Below are 12,081 nucleotides of genomic sequence, written 5' to 3'. Positions count from 1 at the left end.
ATGGAAGCTAAATTTCTACTGTTTAGAGGAATGCTCATATTGCTTTTCAAAAAGGCTGGACTGTCAGTATTCCCACCAAAAGTGAAAGAGTATCCCTTTCTCCCCACATCCACTCCAACACTGGTTGCTTTTTTTCTCACTCTTGTTTCAATTTGCATTTCCCTGTTGATTAGTGATGTAGAGCATTTTTTCATGTGCCTTTTGGTCATTTGTATTTCTTTTTTGAGGAACCTTCTGTTAATTTCTTCTCCCCATTTTTGATGAGGTTGGAGGAGTTTTACTTATACAATTCTACTAGTGTCTTGTATATCCTGAATATTAACCCCTTATCAGATGAGTATTGGGTAAATATTTTTTCCCATTCTATGGGCTCTCACTATTTCTTTTGAGGAAATGTAGCTCCATTTGTTTATGATTGGGAAAAATAATTTTTAAAACATGATAATAGTTGAGATTTATAGGATATCAATAAAAGAAAGAGCTTTGATATATAGAATTTTCATTCAAAAAAAGTGTGGAAAGAGAAGAATTCTTAGTTGAAGAAATGGTAGTTCAAAACTCCATATTCTGAGGATGGAGAAAGAAATCCAGATGTAGAAAGCTCAGAGAGTTATGAATGAAATATAGCCAAATAGGCACGCGGATATTATAATCAAATGTCAAAAGCCAAGAAATAGAATATTAAAAGCAAAGATTCCCTTAAGATACATTTTAAAATATCCACTACAGCACAGAAAAGGACAAACGAGGAGGACAGTTTGAAACATGCAGAACATATATTAAAAAAAAAACTTCCAACTAAGAATATTCTATCTTGTTATGTTATTACACAGATTCAAAAGTGAGAAAGTTTTCAAAAAAACAATTTATAGCAATGTATTTCCATGAAAATTAATATGAGAAATGTCTGAGTGATCTGCTACAAAAGACAAAGTGCCCAAATACTTTAAAAAAGATAATATTTTAGAACAAAGGAGAATAAGAGTGCCTCTGTTATAAACTAGAGAATCCCTTGCTTTTAATTTAAAATGGGATCAAAGCTTAGAACATTTAGATGTAAATGTCATGGCAACCTGAAAATAAAAATATTTATAAGAAACAGGAAAACATCAAATAGAGCTTAATGACTGCACAAAAGGCAGAATCAAAGTACAAGTGGGGGAAAAAGAGAAGAACAAAGAAATAAGAAAATGCAAAAATATTCATAATCCATATAAAATAGCATTAAATGTCTTTACATTCACAATTTTACTAAATGACATCGACCTGAACTATCATGCTAAAACCACAGAGTAGTTTGATGGATCAGTAAACAAAATACAACCTTTGCTATTTCTGAGCAACTCACTTTAATCTAGTGATTAACAAAGGCACAAAATAAAAGGTTAGAAAACAATAACACACTAAAAATGATAAAGAAAGATGAAGTGATTATTATAAAATGATTAAGGATTAATACATTGGTGACTTAATGTTAATTAACGTGTGCACAGAATAAAAGAGCATTAAATGCTTAAATCAGCTTTCTAACAGTCTTGAAGAGAAATAGCACCAGCAACATAATAATAGTAGGACACTTTGATGATCTCTTTAACAACTGGAAGAGTTGACCAGACATAAAATCAACAAAGAAAAAAAAACACTAAGAAGTTTTGTAGCTATATACATTTATTTTCTGGAAACAATATAATGTTCAAATTAACTCACTCTAGCTGTTCTATCAAAAGAGGTCACGGAAGAACAAGAACAGACACACCTGTGCAATATGAAGATTCACAAGAAGATACAGTAGATGAACAAATTCACACCATCGTTTTTATGATCTATAGAAAACAACAAACATGACTCAGTCTCATCTGTTGAAACTTACCTGTTGAAAATAAAAATACAGATAATATTTTTAAATGACTTTAAAGACACAAAGTTCATTTTTATAGTAGCCCACAAAACTAGTTTATATTGTTTGTCTTAAAGAATGATACTGTAGTATTAGGAGACAGGAAGTAACCTGGAAAATTCCCACCAACAAATGGCTACCATAGACATTTGCAGTAAATTTTATAAACATGCCCATCAGTTAGGTAAATCTTCTTTAGATACATTTAAATTTAATTGTATTGATAAATGTGGAAACTGATCACTTGGAATTGATTTCTATTGATTTGTGTCTAATTGAATTTAATTAAGTCCCAGTTATTTGCATTGAACAAATTAAATTCCACAGACTAATTGGATTGAAAGCAATTCTTGCTGAGATACAGAGCAATTGGGGGGATGAGCCCACTGTGATATGGCTTTAATACAGACTCTTAGAGTGACAGTTATTGGAAAATTATTAAAACTCAGCAAATGTTTCAACCATTAAAGGCACAGTTTATAGAAAGATTAACTGCCTATCTCTTGTTATTACATAGAACTCTTTGGCACCATTAACTGTAAATAGTTCAAAAGTGATTCTGAGATCTGCACTTCTAATGAAGTTTGAACTTAATTGTAAGGAATGAGGTCTGTTTGGAAGAAAAGAGAAGTGGAGAAGGAAGATAACAGTTATTAAATCCTAAGTGATAATTTGATGCTTGTATTAAATACATATTTTTTATCTTTAGCATTAACATGTTCTCTGCATTTTCAGTCCCTTACCCCAGGAAACGTTGAAGTGGTCTATACTGTAAGGTGAACCTCACCTAGGAAACTAGCCCAGTGATTTTTATCCCCAAACACTATTCTATTGATAACCTTAAATATCACAGTAATCCACTAGGAGAATTTCAGATATATATTATAAATGCAGAATACTTAACATCCCAAGGAATAAAACCTGCGTATTAAAATTGAATATTTGTTCTTCCTTCAAATCCATTTGTTGAAAACGTTAAGTGCAAATGGTATTTAAGAAGCAGGGTAAGATTGTTGGAAACTTTAGAAGCTTTAGACGATTTAGAAGTTTAGAGAAGATCATAAGGGTTTGACCTTTCAGAATGAGATTAGAATTCCTACAAAAGGAATGCAAAACCGGTGTGTGTGTGTGTGTGTGTGTGTGTGTGTGTGTGTGTGTGTGCATGCATGCATGCATGTTGCCTCTCTGCAGTCCTTATCCCTTCTCCAGCCAGGAAGCAGACTGTCTGCAAAATAGAACAAGAGCCCTTACCAATAACAGGAATAGAGTAAACTAATATCTGGGACTGGTAAGATAGTATAGTGGGTAAGACACTTATCTTGAAAGTGACTGACCTAGGTTAGAGTTCTGGTACTTAATATGGTTCCTAGCCCCAACAGGAGGGACTCCTGAAAGCAAATTCAGGAGAAAGCCCTGAACACCATTGAGTGTCCTCAACAACTACAACAAGAACAACAAAACTAGAATAAGCTAAATAACTGAACTTGAGCTCACCTGCCTTCAGAACTGTGACAAATAAATTTTGAAGAACCCAATTTCTGTTGCCAAGACCTTTCATTATTTGTTCATTTTTCACTTACCAATATTTTTTTTAACTTCTGTCACTTCTGATTGTAATTTTCTATTTCGTTTCTCCTACTTACTTGTGCTGCATTGACTACCAGAAATATTAGCATTCATGAAACATTCTCAACACAGTATTCCTCAAGTCATTATCTGAGAGGTAGTAGAGCTGGTAGTTCCAAGGTCAAATCCTCTGGCTAATATCAACACTCATTAAGCCTAGTGGGTTTCTAGTTGTTTCCCCAATGTTTCTGTTTTAGTCTTGGGTAAATCTTTGTAGTGGTAGTGGTAGGGCATTTGCCTTGCATGCAGCCAGCCCGGCCGAGCTGGGTACGATTCCTCCACCACTATCGGAGAGCCTGGCAAGCTACCGAGAGTATTCAATATGCCAAACACAGTGACAAGAAGTCTCACTATGGAGACGTTACTGGGCCCACTGGAGCAAATCGATGAAATCTTTGTGGTATTCACCCAACCCAGAAGAATCTCATTCAGATGATTGCTACTTTTTTTTTCTTTTCCTTCAAAATTTTTCCAATCTTGCTGTTTCTGGGTTATTGATTTTAAGTTCAGGGTGTGGATTATGGAGAATCTTTCAATGTTATTGGCTTAGTCTCTATTCTGGCAATAATTTAGGGTTTGAGTGTGGGAGTTGTTTCAATCACTACAGCCTCGTGAAGGTTTTTATTTTTTGTAGGATAGGTGGATGGAGCTGCGAATAAGTGCCTTGGAGGTTCGTGGGCTTACGGAGAAGCGCATTATCCTGTGAATTATGAGACAGGCTACAAGATACAATAGACCGTAAAGAACTATTCAACCAACACATGAATATCCACAAACTACAGTTGACTGCTGACCTCGGGTAGAAGCAGGATCCATCAGAATCCCAGTGCCTCAATGATTGAGAACATGGCAAAAAGGTGGAGGGTTCCACTCATAAAGAAACAGTGATGTGAGTTGAAGGAAATCTCTGACAAGCAAGAAAAGATGCAGGGTTTGGCTGTCTGTGATCTACATGTATAGACAGGATCTGTGGGATATTATGAAAGTAATATAATATACAAATTTCAACAAACAAAAATGCAAGTACATTAAAATATTGGGAGAGCAGATGAGCAGATATGTCCTCAACTGCTAATAGAAATAAGAAAATAAGTCCATCATCATTTATTATCAAGGAAAAGTACAAATAAAAATGAGGAAATACAACACACCAATAAGAATGGTTATATCAAAAAAAACTAGATCTTGTGTCTTACAATGAAAAAAGAGACCCTCATTAACTTTAGTTTGGCAATTGGTCAGTCTCTAAGGTAAGGAATTTAGAGACTTCTCACAACACTAAGGAAAGAACTTCCAAATAATACAAAGATACCACACCTTGACATCTATCTCAAGAATAGTAAGTCATTTATGAATATATATAATGTATAGGTAGATAGATAGATAGATAGAGAGATAGATAGATAGATAGATAGATAGAATTGAACCTTGGCCAGTTGTATGCAAGGCAAGCACCCTGCCTGCTCTACTATCACTTTAGCCAAACAGACAAATTTTTAAGTTTTGTTTTTGTAGTTTGGACTTCATACTTTACGTTTTGGTAGTTTTACAGTACACAGAATAACAAAGTAAGAGAAAGGAAGGAATTGAAGAGGAATACCTATTGATTACCCTGGATCTGGGACAATAAAATTGAAGATGGGAAAGAAAGAAATTGTAGTGGGGGAAGGTAGAAATTGACAGAAGGTAACAGGGGCAGGGCACAAGGGCTTCAGACCCACTATTGATGAAGAGGTGTTATTTAATGACAAATATATATATATTTAAAAGTTAGGATTCTACTATAAAGCTCATGACTTACATTTTTATTAGCTATGCAAATCGGATCAATGTCCTTAGTGAATATTTTTCCAAAATTAATAATTTTCGTGGCATTTTCTGAGCATCTAAAGTTTGTTTATTCGTGAAGATTAAACACATTCAGCTCTGCTTAGTTACTTCACCTAGGTCACTGCCTGGCTTCACTCTTTCTGGTACAAGAACTAAGTACTTTGGAAATGCCTGATAGATGCCTTTTGAATAACAGGCTCTATGCTTTTATTTTTCACTGTGTCCCTGTATGCTGTATAGCAAACATTAAATAGAATTATAGAGAAGATAATAAAACTTAAATTCAATGTTATGCCATTTTGAAGAGCTTTCCCTGAGACTTTGGAAAAGCCTTAGTAATGTTTTCACATAGTTTATATATTTTAAGAAATTTTTTAATTGATAGTTCAATAATTAATATATACCCCCATCACACATTTAAATAAAATTTGTGTGCATATGACCTCATCTGATTGACCCAGAAGTTATGGAAATATCTTTTATCAGATGATATATTAACTCCCAAACAGATTCAGGAGAATGAGAAATCCATATGAAAATATATTTATTGATTTTTTAAAGAAAAATTGAGTAGTTAGGAGGTAGCAATCTGTTATTATTCCAGGCAAAATGCAAGTTTCTAGAAGTCGGAACTCAAATGTCATTAACCTTTGTTACCAAACATGTGGCAAAGAGTTGATCCCTAAGACACAATCCTACATGTTTCTTTAAACGTAAAACCATTGCTACACTCTAGAGAATGTTATACAGGAAAATATTCATTCTATAAAAAAAAAAAGTAGTGGTGTTAAATTTACTTTATTTCTCTACCCCTCCCTCAAATTTAGTCGTCCGCCCTTGAGAATTGAAGGTCATAGGAATCAAAAGATGGATGAAGAAAAATATTTTGAAAAGCTTTCTAAAAATTGTGAACCAAACCGTTTGCCTAATGAAGACCTGAGACATCTGTGGAATTCCGGGTAATGAGCTCATTCTGCATGGTAACTAAGGAGGCAGCTCATGTGCCAGCAGGTCAGAAATTCATCCATATGTTCACATTTTTCAGTAGCATCTGGGTATTTATACTTTTAATCCTAGAATATCAGATAGAGAGGAACTTGGAGAGCATCTGCTCCAGAGCCAAAACTCATCTATAGGAAATTTGAATCCAACAATGAATTGAGAATGTGCCCATAACCACACAGTGAGTCAGTCTGAGCCAGACGCAAATAAATCATTATCATACGCATGACTATCACTTTCTACCTGGTTCTATGTTGTCACAGTTTCTCACCATTTCTTTCTCTCCTCTTGCTTTAAAGAATTACATTAAATAATCAATAGCAAAAATATATTCAATATCCACGTGTGATGTGTGTGGTTGCAGAATTGAAATATCCTTTACTTCAAATTATAAGGATTTTTTGTCTACACACTAGAAATTGTGTCAATAACAAGATCATAAAACTTCTAGAAATATGGTTGGAACATTTTAGTTTCCTACCAAGAGACACAACTAGGACAGCATTCTTAGGTACTGGTAACTCCATTCCTTGTAGTATTATTAGTGGAAGTTTTGTTGAAACCTTTGCAACAGTAGTATTTTTACCCTCTTAGATCCTGAACATCCCTACAGAGTTGGTCCAAGGCAATCAGCAGTCACCTGCCTTGAAGGAGATCAGATCATGGATAAAACTATGTTCTCATGGATTCAAAATGTCTGTCCTAACTAAATCATTTTCTCCAATTTGAGTCTGTTTTGTTGTGCACCTTTTAGATTTTTTCCTTCACTTATCTATTCCCTTCACATTTCTAATTGTTATCTGTATTTCCATGTTGTACTATATCTTTTAGTCTTCCATATCTTTAATTTACACTTGTTAATTTATATTCACACCTGTTATACTTCTAATGAGCATCATTGGCATTAATTGAAATTAGAGTTAGCAAAAAAGTACTCAACATTCTTATATATAATTTTTTTGAAGTTGGTTTCTGCTATTTTTTATTCTTTTCTCTTTTTTTTGAAATTTCTATCTTTTTAAAAAAAGTTTATTAGTGAAACACCATGAGGTACAGTTTTAGACTTACAATTTTTTGTGATTGTGTTTTTCTCTTCTTTTGTACTTTGATTTGCCTTCGATGTTGTTATCAATTTTAATCTGATCCTTGCAATATGTTTCTTCTAATGGTTATAATGTTGTGGTCTCTTGAGGTTTCTATCTATGGTTCTAAGCATATAACTATGATAAATCAAAAGCAAACAAGCTCCGGGGCTCGAGTGATAGTACAGCAGGTAGGGCATTTACGTTGCACCTGGCTGACCCAGGTTCGATTCCCAGCATTCCATATGGTTCCCTGAGCACCGCCAGGAGTAATTCCTGAGTGCAGAGCCAGGAGTATCCCCTGTGCATCGCCAGATGCAATGCCTCCCCCCGCAAAAAGCAAAAAAAGCTCAATTTTGATCTAAGACTTACCAGTAGTAATATCCACTTTCTCTCATTTTGTGTTTTTTAAAGTATCTTGCTACATACAAGTATGGTTTATTTTTCTTTCACACAAAATCATCAGTATTTTTTCAGAGTCAGTTCATTAGAAAAGATTGTTTCACTATTGTCTGCAAAACATTTTTCACTTTTTAAAATACTGATGATATTCTAGCTGTAAAGTATTCTTGGTTGAAGAACTTTCCTTTCCATTTTTTGAATATTTTATTCTTTTTCCGCTGAGCTGCAGAGGTACTTTTTAGTTTTACTTTTTTAACTTTTTTATTGAATCACTCTGAGATAGACCCTTACAAAGCTGTTCATGATTATATTTCAGTCATACAGTATTCCAACATTCCAACACCCATCACTCCACCAGTGTACAGTTCGCAGCACCAGTGTTCACAGGTTCCCTCCCATCACCCCCAGCTCCATCCCCTGTCTGTCTCTATGGTAGACACTTATATTCTCTCTCTCTCTCTCTCTCTCTCTCTCTCTCTCTCTCTCTCTCTCTCTCTCTCTCTCTGTCCTCTTGAGCATTGTGTCTTGCGATATTGATACTGAAAGGCTATCAAGAATATCCCTTTACTTATTTTTAACCCTCAGAACTTGTCCAGCGTGATCATTCCCTGCTATTACTGTCATATTGGTCTCTTCTAAATCATCATGACTTTAATAATATTTGTTTGTGACACACAATGTTTTAGATTCTCTTGGGGCTGGAGTGATAACACAGTGGGTAGGGCGTTTGCCTTGCATGTGGCTGACCCAGATTCAATTCCCAGCATCCCATGTGGTCCCCTGAGCACTGCCAGGAGTGATTCCTGAGTGCAAAGCCAGAAGTAAGTAACCCCTGAGCATTGCCAGGCATGACCCGAAAAGAAAAAAAAAGATTCTCACAATTGTCCTGGATATACTAGATATCAACCAGGCTGACCCGAGTTCAATTCCTCCACCCCTCTCGAAGAGCCAGGCAAGCTACTGAGAGTATCTCGCCTGCACTGCAAAGCCTGGCAAGCTACCCATGACATATTCGATATGCCAAAGACAGTAACAACAAGTTTCATGATGGAGAGGTTACTAGGCCCGCTCGAGCAAATTGATGAACAACAGGAGGACAGTGCAGTGCTATACTAGATATCAAGAAATTTCTCTTGGGAAGTAATTTTATGTTAAGATATATGCTGGTTTTCTTTTGGGAGCTCCTTTAATGTGACTCTTTGTTCTTATCTTGATATTTTTAGAATGCCTCTATGATTTTTTTGGTCATTTTTATTTATTATGAGTCTTGGTCGATTTGCTCGAGCGGGCCCAGTAACGTCTCCATTGGAGACTTTGTTGTTACTGTGTCTGGCATATCGAATACTCTCGGTAGCTTGCCGGGCTCTCCGAGAGGGGCGGAGGAATCGAACTCGGGTGGCCATGTTGGCCGCTTGTAAGGCGAACGCCCTACCCGCTGTGCTATCGCTCCAGCCCTATGCAACTTTACATACCTCTCTTAACTTTATTGTTTTAAATTTTACCACCATCATTTACAATAATGTTAATTTAGGACTACTTGCATATAATAATCCAACACCACATTCCCCACCAGTGTCTGTTTTTCTCCACTAAAGTCTCAGGATCCTCTTTCAAGTCTCCTCATCCCTACCCTGTTATCCTATCTCTCCACCATGATAGGTTTACCTTCTTATCTAACCATGATATGTTGTCCTTCTATAGGACAGTTTTCAGAATCGGTTGCATTGGTACTTTAGTTATTCCCTTATTATGTTTCTTTATATCCCATATATAAGAGATTATTCTATATCAGTCCCTCTCCTTCTGGCTTACTTCACTAATCCTGATGTCTTTCAGTTTCATTCACGTACAGAAAACTTGCATGATTCATCATTAAAAAAAAATCCAAGTCATATTCTATTATGTTTATAAACCACTATGTATATAGTCATTATTAGTTGTTTCCAGATATTGACTAGTGTGAATAATGTTGCAGTGAATATAGGAACACGGATGAGTTTTTAGGTCCTTGGAATAAATCCCATTGAGAGGAATTTATGGGTCATAGAGAAGGTCAATTCTTTCCTTAACTCCTTTTTTATATTTTTGAGAAATATCCATGTTATGTCCCCTAAAGTTTGGATAAGTTGACATTCCCACCAGCAGAGAATGATGTTCCATTTCCCCACATCCATGGAAACACAGGCTAATTTTGTTCTTGTGTGTCAGTCTAACTGATGTGAGATAATATCTCATTGTTCTTAGATTTGCAGTCCCCTGATAATTAGTGAAGCAGAGTATTCTTTCATATTCCTTTTAGCCATTTATATGACCACTTTGAAGAAGTTCTTGTTTACCTATTTCTCCACTTTTGATGGGGTTCAATTTGTTGTTATTTTTCTTGTGCTAAGTTCTATCAGTGGTATATGTATCTTGAATATTAACCATTTATCAGGTGATTGGTGGATGAATATTTATTTCCAGTCTGAAGGATATCTTTATATTCTAGTTATCATTATTTTTGCAGTGCAGATAACTTAGTTTAGTGTAATCCCATTTATTTATCTTTGCTTATGTTTTCTTGACCAATGGCATTGAATCACTGAAGATGCTCCTACATTTAATGTCATATAGAGTTTTGTCTATGCTTTTCTTAAAATATTTTTTGCATTCAACTCTTATATAATATTTCTGTTCATTTTGAAGCAACTTTTGTGAATAATGTAAGATAAAAGTGTGACTTCATTTTTTCATGTGTCTAATCATTTATTTATCCCAAGAGTAATTGTTGAAGAGAATTTTCTTCACTGCTTCTTAGTGTTAGTTTCTTTGGAATTCTGAACTCTATAAACTTCCAGGAGCTAGGTGCTGTCTTTCACTGCAGTTTAGGGAAGTTCCCAACTATTATTTCTCTTGATTTCTCCCCCATTTTTTCTCTTTCTTTTCCTTCTAGAACTTCTATGATATGTGTTATTTCTCTAATGATCTCCCAACAATCTCTGTAATCTTAGTTAATTTTGTCTTAGCCTTTAAAAAAAAAGTTTTTCATACAGAATTCTTAGGAATCACTGATTTGGTCACAGCTTTGACATTCTGCTGTTGCTCCACTAATGCTGAACTTGGGTTCATGTGCCTAGCAGAGACCTGTGTTCCAAAACATGAGTAGATATGTTCTGTGTTCCAAAATCACGAGTAGATATTATATAACAGGTATGTAATCATGAGTCGATATTGCATAAAATATAGATATTGTTATCTATATTTCTAATATAGATAACATTGCCTATTTTCAATATATCTGCAGCACTGTAACACTGTCCTCCCATTGTTCATCGATTTGCTAGAGTGGGCACCAGTAACGTCTCCATTGTGAAACTTATTGTTACTGTTTTTGGCATATCAAATATGTCATCAGTACCTTGCCATGCTCTGCCGTGAGGGTGGGATACTCTCTGTAGCTTGCTGGACTCTCTGATAGGGGCAGAGGAATCGAACCCAGATCCCTGGGTCAGCCATGTGCAAGGCAAATGCCCTACTTGCTGTGCTATCACTCCAGCCCTTCAAGGAGAGAAGGTTAGCACTCCCCTTGACAAGGCTGGAAGAGGCTTCAGCCAGCAACACGCATATGGTTAAGGCACTGCCACCTACTTTGTGGCATCTAACCAACATTCAGTATATCTGAACTTTATTTTTTGTGTTTCTTCCTGTGTAAGCTTTACTAGTCCAGGTTCTGGTTGTTTTTGTTTATTAAAGTTTTTCAATAGAATTACTGTAATCTCAGGACGATGCAAACACAAGCAATTCTAATGGGCCAAGATGGGCCATCCTGTCAGAATTTTAATAAGCACCATGAGATATATTTTATGTTCTTTACAAACTCTTAAGCCCTGTGAACTTAAAATAGTCATGGTTGGGAATTAATTCACTCTGAAACATAAAATCTCTAGACAGGCAAGTAGATTGTCTTCAACATCTGTCCTCTACACTTTTCTATTTCTTTTTATTTTCATTAAATAATTTAAAATTATATTCCCTTTACCCAAGTACATAACTACCACAATGGGTATGATAATCATTTATTCATACCTTTGTGCACATTTATGCCGGTGGGACATCTGCTTGTCACAGGAAAAAATGAATTATACATCTCAGGTTCACTGTGAAATAAAACTCTGCCTTCTAATGTTTTATTTTTAAAAAGTAGTAACAGATTAGAGAGAGTTATTTAAGACAAGAAGAATGCCTAGTCCCTAAAATCCTTCA

The 12,081-nt window shown here is 35.4% G+C and overlaps 1 pseudogene; it reads left to right on the top strand.

Moving 5' to 3' along the window:
* The first annotated feature begins 11,380 nt into the window (after window positions 1-11,380).
* On the top strand, window positions 11,381-11,492 carry LOC130023306 (uncharacterized; annotated as a pseudogene).
* Window positions 11,493-12,081: the final 589 nt, after the last annotated feature.

The sequence above is a fragment of the Sorex fumeus genome, unplaced genomic scaffold, assembly GCF_029834395.1.
Source record: "Sorex fumeus unplaced genomic scaffold, SorFum_2.1 ptg000002l, whole genome shotgun sequence".
NCBI classification, from domain to species: domain Eukaryota; kingdom Metazoa; phylum Chordata; class Mammalia; order Eulipotyphla; family Soricidae; genus Sorex; species Sorex fumeus.
The sequence above is the reverse complement of the archived record's forward strand: the minus strand, read 5'-3'. Positions and strand labels throughout refer to the sequence as shown.